Source organism: Eurytemora carolleeae, unplaced genomic scaffold (genome assembly GCF_000591075.1).
Source record: "Eurytemora carolleeae unplaced genomic scaffold, Eaff_2.0 scaffold224, whole genome shotgun sequence".
Lineage (NCBI taxonomy): Eukaryota > Metazoa > Arthropoda > Copepoda > Calanoida > Temoridae > Eurytemora > Eurytemora carolleeae.
In genome coordinates, this window is record NW_019396123.1 from 74019 (window position 1) to 79995 (window position 5977).

Sequence of the window (5977 nt, forward strand, 5' to 3'; positions counted from 1 at the left end):
TATACAATGCTACAATATATTCGATAATGAAATGATTAATGAAAATTTATTTACAGCTAGGGATCAAATTAATGCTATTCATAGTTTCCATCCATGAAGGCTGCCGAATGCCAATAGTCGTATGAGGATGAATCCAAAACCAGCAGTCGGAAAGGATCCTAAAAACATGAAACGGGTTTTCTTTATTCTTTTTTTTTAAATATTTGTTCTTTACAAAGGCATCTTATATCCAGGTCAAGGAAATAATAAAGATTGCAAATAAACTAATTGCTCCCGGGAGAAAATTAGAAAACTAATATATTTTAATTTACCTATAATAAAGGTAAAAGTAAACTGTAAACATAATGACGTCATTTATAATTAAATTAAGTTTCTCTTCTACCATAAATATTACATTTTCTGCAGCCTTCCTCACCCTTTCATTCCTGTCCCATCATCCTTTAATTCCTGTCCCTCATCCTTTAATTCCCGCCCCTCATCTATTAATTCCTGTCCCTCATCCTTTAATTCCTGCCCCTCATCTATTAATTCCTGTCCCTCATCTATTAATTCCTGTCCCATCATCCTTTAATTCCTTTCCCCTCATTCCTGCCCCTCATCTATTAATTCCTGCCCCTCATCTTTTTATTCCTGTCCCTCATCTATTTATTCCTGTCCCATCATCCTTAAATTCCTTTCCCCTCATTCCTGCCCCTCATCTATTCATTCCTGTCCCATCATCCTTTTAGTCCTGCCCCACCATACTTTAATTCCTGCCTCTAACCTATTCATTCCTGTCCCTTACACCTTTGATTCATGTCCCATTATTGTTTTTTCCTCCTCCTTATCTATTTATTCCTGGCACTTCATCCTTCCATTCATGACCCTATATCCGAATGTTTGTCTTACCTTAACCTTTTACTTCTGCCCCCTCTCTGATTTACATATTGGTTTTCATGTATCTTTACTCTTGTTATTCACCCTTTTACTGTCATCTTATCACACCTTCCTGTCTCCTCATCCCTTGCTACCTGTCTCCATTTAATTCCTCTTTCCTGTCCTCTCCTTCCTTCCTTTTTATTTCCTAGTTCCTGTCTCCTCACCGCCTTCTTCCTGTCCTCTTATTCCCTCCTTCCTGCCTTCTTATTTCCTAGTTCCTGTCTCCTCACAGCCTTCTTCCTGTCTCCTCATCACCTCCTTTCTGCCTTCACATTCTGTCCTTCCTGTCTTCTCATCCCCTCTTTCCTGTCTCCTCATCCCCTCTTTCCTGTCTCCTCATCACTTCCTTTCTGCCTTCTCACCCCCTTTTTCCTGTCTCCTCGTCCCCTCTTTCCTGTCTCCTCATCACTTCCTTTCTGCCTTCTCATTCCGTCCTTCCTGTCTTCTCATCCCCTCTTTCCTGTCTCCTCATCACTTCCTTTCTGCCTTCTCATTCCGTCCTCCCTGTCTCCTCATCCCTTCTTTCTTGCCTCTTCAGGTGTTAGGTACTTTCCCAAAGGCATTTTCCCAAGGGCGACTGCCCAAGTGACAATTTCCAAAGTGGCAACTTCCCAAATATATATTTTCTCAAGTGACAACTTCCCAAAGGTTAGGTTAGGCCTTCTGAGGCGCCACAGGCTGCCAAGGGACTGAGCGCTGCGGATAGGATTGGCTAGGGGGCCGAGCGCTGCGGCCAGCACCGACTTGGGAAGTTTCCGCTTAGGAAATTGCACATTTGGAAAGTTGTCACCTAGGAAATTACCCTTGGGATGTTGCCGCTTGAGAAAAAGTCTTTGGGAAAGTACATATTATCTCTCCCCATCACCTTCTCTCTGCCTTCTCAGTCCGTCCTTCCTGTCTCCTCATCCCCTTTTTCCTGTCTCCGCATCCCCTCTTTCCTGTTTCCTCATCACTTCCTTTCTGTTCTGCCTTCTCATTCAGTCCTTCCTATCTCCTCATCCCCTCTTTACTGCCTCCTCATCCCCTCTTTTCTGTCTCCTCATCACCTCTTTCCTGTCTCCTCATCCTATCCCTATATACTCCTTCCTGTTTCCTCATCACCTCTTTCCTGTCTCCTCAAACTCATTTTTTTGTTTCATCATTTAATACTTTCTGTCCACTCCTTCACTTATTCCTACTCCTTGTATCCTCTTCCGTTCTTCCTGTATCATCCATTTTTTCCTGTCTCCTTATCCCTCTTTCCTGAATCCACTTCCGCTCTTTCCTGCCTCCACTTCCGCTCTTCCTATTTCTTCATTCACTTCTTTCAGACATTGTTCCCATTCCCTATCTTCTGATCCTGCTCTGTACTAGTATAATTGGTAAAAACGGATCGAAATAAATATCCAATATTTACATTAAAGAGTATAATATACATATATTTAGCTCTGCTGACATATTTAAGGCTTCACGTGATCGATAAATTAAACTTTTACAGTTTGAAAAAAAAACATTTGAGAGTTTTGTAACAATTATATATATTAATGTTCAGAGTAAATTTTGTTTTCAGACAGAAAATCTCCTTTTTTAAAGAAACATTGCATAATTAAGTATTGTACAAACCCCTATTTTGTTTATAGATGTAATATGTAATATGTATATCTATTTCTGATTATACAATATACCAAACGTGGTTTAGAAAAAGCGAGAAAACAGAATTAAAAGTTTAGTAATGAAATCCTTGTACATACAATATTTTCTCGCATTTTTAAAACCAAGAAGAAAATAAAATATCACTAGTGTGGTTTGAGGGTTTGAGGGTAGAAGGGGAGGGGTTACTGAGGAAATATCAAATGCACCCACTTGTTCCTGAGAAAAGAGGGTACACATGAATTTTTACCCCTCTCTCTCCTGGTTCTTGTATTCTCCGGATAGTTTTATCTTCTGAGAAGTGCAGGATCATCAGTTCGTGGATATAATCAATACATTCATTAAACCCCTATTCATCAACGTTAGAGCTCAATAAACCCCGACTCAGTAATCCCCGGCCAGAAAAAAATCCGGGTTCTTCTGATTATGAAAATATATATCACAAAATACGCCCCCCCCCCGTTGCAGTACATCCCTGAGAACATGAGATGTTTTCAGGGATTTAAAGAGAAAAATCGATGGTGAGAAAGGTTTGGTAGTTGCCCAGATGTAGAATTGGGTATGTATGTATTGTAGTTCGCCAGCTGCTATATATCGATCCTTTCTCTTACTTCGGGGTTGGCTGGGTTCCTCTCTCTCTTTCTCTCTCCATCCCTGGGGAATTTCTGAGGGATTAGACGCTGTTGAGGAGAAGGGAAGGAAACCTGGTGAAGATGAGGATAAGGTCGGTGTCTGGGCCTTACCAGTCCTCCGTCCAGTTCATTATAACCGGGCTGAAGGGTGGCAAGGTCCAGCCAACGACAATTTAAATCTTCTTTTCAACCAAACCCTGAAATACGTAAATAAAAGGGTGGAGGGAATGGGGCAGGGTTACCACTAACCTTTACGTCCCAGTCGGATGATTCTACGGAGTAAGAAGAGAACTGTACCCGGAGAAGAACAAACCGCATGGTTGAGAACCGTCGTGGACGGGAGCACGGATACAACTGTGACCTCTTCTCCCGGATAGAGAAGGATGAGTGGGATTGGAAAGGCTGTGATGTTGGCCTCCAGTGTATGGTTTGGAGGCTGGTTCCTCCTCTAGCATCTATCCGCCCCTTCTCCTTCTTCTCCTCCTCCTCCTCCCGCTTTCAATTTCTCAAATGGTTATCTTATATTTAGAACTATGGAGAATCCTTCTATTTCCTATCTATACACACCCGGACCAAACTATAAATCTAAATCTCCGGAATTTTCTCCGTCTTGAAAGAACCTCCCTTTATCCTAACCACAAACTATTTCCAACCTAATTTACGTTTACTACTCTCAAGCCGTTCCATCTTCTTTCCATATACTATATTATCCCATCCTATTCCTATTCATATACTATATTATCCCCACCTTCTCCTATCTACAATCTTTATATTTTATTATCCCTACCTTCTCCTTTCCATATACTGTATTATATCCACCTCTCCTATCCATATACTGTAAACCCCCACCTTCTCCTATCCATATACTGTATTTTTCCAATCTTCTCCTATCCATAAACTATATTATCCCTACCTAGTCCTATCCATATACTGTATTATATCCACCCTCTCCTATCCATATACTGTAAACCCCCACCTTCACATATCCATATACTGTATTATTCCAATCTTCTCCTATCCATAAACTATATTATCCCGACCTTCTCCTATCCATATACTGTATTATCCCCACCTTCTCCTATCCATAAACTATATTATCCCCACCTTCTCCTATCCATATACTATATTATCCCACCTTCTCCTATCCATATACTGTATTATCCCCACCTTCTCCTATCCATATACTGTATTATCCCCACCTTCTCCTATCCATATACTATATTAACCCACCTACTCCTATCCATAAACTATATTATTCCCACATTCTCCTATCCATATTCAGTATTATCGCCATTTTTTTTATCCATTTACTATATTATCCAAACCTTCTCTTATATGATCATATCAAGGTTATGTAATGATGTTGGTTACTCTCGATGCCAGCCAATGTACGGAAAATGGCGTCTTCCAAGATAAATAGATAAAAGACCTCATATGACGTCAATCTCGCCACTATAATTAGTGACGTCATATTATGTTTATATCTATCTATCTTAGGAGACGACATTTTCCGTACATTGGAGCGCATCGAGAGTAGTACCAACCTTAGAATACAACCTTGATCCATACACTGTATGTCCCCACCTTATATTTAGATACATATCAGTGACTGTTGAATAGGATACAGAGATGTACAGAGATGTTTAGATAAATCAGAAGCTGTTGAATAGGATACAGAGATGTTTATATACATCAATAGCTGTTGAATAGGATACAGAGATGTTTAGATATATCAGTAGCTGTTGAATAAGATACAGAGATGTTTAGATACATCAGTAGCTGTTGAATAGGATAAAGAGATGTTTAGATATATCAGTAGCTGTTGAATAGGATACAGAGATGTTTAGAACCATCAGAAGCTGTTGAATGGGATACAGAGAGGTTTATATACATCAGTAGCTGTTGAAAAGGATACAGAGATGTTTAGATACATTTGTAGCTGTTGAATGGGATACAGAGAGGTTTAGATACATCAGTAGCTGTTGAATAGGATACAGAGATGTTTAGATACATCAGTAGCTGTTGAATAGGATACAGAGATGTTTAGATACATCAGAAACTGTTGAATAGGATACAGAGATGTTTAGATACATCAGAAGCTGTTGAATAGGATACAGAGATGTTTAGATACATCAGTAGCTGTTGAATAGGATACAGAGATGTTTAGATATATCAGTAGCTGTTGAATAGGATACAGAGATGTTTAGATACATCAGAAGCTGTTGAATAGGATACAGAGATGTTTAGATATATCAGTAGCTGTTGAATAGGATACAGAGATGTTTAGATACATCAGAAGCTGTTGAATGGGATACAGAGAGGTTTATATACATCAGTAGCTGTTGAATAGGATACAGAGATGTTTAGATACATTTGTAGCTGTTGAATAGGATACAGAGAGGTTTAGATACATCAGTAGCTGTTGAATAGGATACAGCAATGTTTAGATATATCAGTAGCTGTTGAAAAGGATACAGAGATGTTTAGATTTATCAGTAGCTGTTGAATAAGATACTGAATGTAAGGCTGCATTGAAATTGTAAATTAAATTAGTCAAGTTTAACTTTTATTTTCAACTCAGCTCCTCTGAGCTGGAGTTAGAAACATTAACTCAAACTGTTCCTAATTAACAAACAAACACCTCTCAGACAGAGTAAAAACTCTTCTATTTTCTCCAAGCAAATTCTAGTAGAATTAAATTTTATGTAGAATATTATAAGACCTGATCTCTCTCCTCAAACTCAAAATTTCTCATCCTTAAATATTGTGTAAATTAGAAGGAAAATAATAAGGAGAGT

General features: G+C 39.0%; 1 long non-coding RNA gene across 1 annotated transcript; it reads right to left on the bottom strand.

The window, feature by feature from the left end:
- LOC111695608 (uncharacterized) lies at window positions 1–4309 on the bottom strand. The gene is made up of 2 exons (XR_002763903.1): window positions 3429–4309; window positions 1–158 (listed from the first exon to the last, which is right to left on the bottom strand). It is a non-coding gene; the product is annotated as an uncharacterized LOC111695608 (long non-coding RNA).
- Between the last annotated feature and the right edge of the window lie 1668 nt (window positions 4310–5977).